We start from the raw sequence: 1518 nt of genomic DNA, 5'->3' as shown, positions 1-1518 counted from the left end.
GTTATTTTTGTTTAAGTTTTATTTTTATTGTGTGTATTTTATTTGGGACCCTGTAACCAACAAAGTCATGGACTCACAAGGAATTTGGCACATGAGTAGCTTAAAAAATGATCCCATTAGTAATTCTGAGGTTAAAGTTTCTAGAAAATAGTTTATTAGAACTCTGATGAGTTCAAAACTTTCATTATTTTAATTTGAGTTAGCCATGATTGTCACTGAATTCTTGGTGTAACAACATCACTGAGTTAATGTCATCTGTAGGAGAAGATGTAGGGTAGGGTTAGCAGATAATCTAGGGTGGGGTCAGCAGTTAGTGGAACATGTAATCTTAGTTGTACGTAATGTGTTAAAGGTGGCAGTAGTGACTGCCTTACAATATAACTTGTGTTTTAACTGAAACTTTATTAATTGGTAATGTTCTTACCCAACTAGATGTCAGGTAAGTAAAATATACATGTTGTGGACAGAAAGCTCTTGCAGAATAACACGCTATAATTATTTTATGTTATCAGTGTACACATGTGCTATTCTTATCAGTTTTGTGATAGTCTGAGCAAGTATTCAGCCAAAGAAAATATATTAAAAATTTTTTTTTTTAGCTATATTTTTCCTCAAACTACCCAAAGTTGTATAATTAAGATTTAACAATTTCACTTTTAAAAATGCCTTCAGAGGCAGTTACTTTTGGGTAAAGTTAGTGGATGGTTGTTCTATAGAATTTTTTCTTCTAAACCAAGAATTAGTTGTCATATTTGAAACATATTTCCTAGAACTAAGATAAGAAAGCATTATAATTACACAGACCTGCTTTATTGTTAACTGTTGATGTAATTTTTAACTGACTAAAACCTTCCACAGAAAGACTTCCACTATGAGTTCACAGAGTGTGACAGCTACGGGGGTCGATGGAGGGTGTCGGTACCTACACCTAAAAAGTGTGTAGGTGGAGCACCAAATCCACCTACTAGAGTGAATGACTGTTGTAAGTATAGGTTGATTTCCAAGATTATACCAATGTAAATGTACTTTAAAATATTAGTACATGAAATACTGAAAGATATGGAAGAATACTGGTAATCTGATTGTATATGTTGTATAGAATATCTGTAGCTGTGTCTGTGTTTACTTATATTATGAATGTTAAACTTCCAAGTATATCTGTGCAGTTAAAATGTATCTGTTATCCTTCGGATACATATATATGAATATGGTGTACATATTACAGAGTACAAATCTGAGCATATAACATAGACGTTAGATTATGCATGCATGTGTGGTTAAAATGTATATGTTATCCTTCGGATCCATTAGTATGAATATGGTGTACATATTACAGAGTACAAATCTGAGCATATAACATAGACGTTAGATTATGCATGCATGTGTGGTTAAAATGTATATGTTATCCTTCGGATCCATTAGTATGAATATGGTGTACATATTACAGAGTACAAATCTGAGCATATAACATAGACGTTAGATTATGCATGCATGTGTGGTTAAAATGTATATGTTATC

At 32.3% G+C, this 1518-nt stretch overlaps 1 protein-coding gene across 1 annotated transcript in view; it reads left to right on the top strand.

Moving 5' to 3' along the window:
* Positions 1–855: 855 nt before the first annotated feature.
* The window catches only part of LOC106471291 (UPF0577 protein KIAA1324-like), a 25925-nt gene continuing 25262 nt past the window's right edge, over positions 856–1518 (top strand). Inside the window, exon 1 of the mRNA XM_013931889.2 lies at positions 856–982. The gene's annotated coding sequence lies outside the window, so the exon portion shown is untranslated. The remainder of the gene's footprint in view (positions 983–1518) is intronic.

The sequence above is a fragment of the Limulus polyphemus genome, unplaced genomic scaffold (assembly GCF_000517525.1).
Source record: "Limulus polyphemus unplaced genomic scaffold, Limulus_polyphemus-2.1.2 Scaffold4518, whole genome shotgun sequence".
NCBI lineage: Eukaryota > Metazoa > Arthropoda > Merostomata > Xiphosura > Limulidae > Limulus > Limulus polyphemus.
This window is presented reverse-complemented; position numbering and strand designations above follow the sequence as displayed.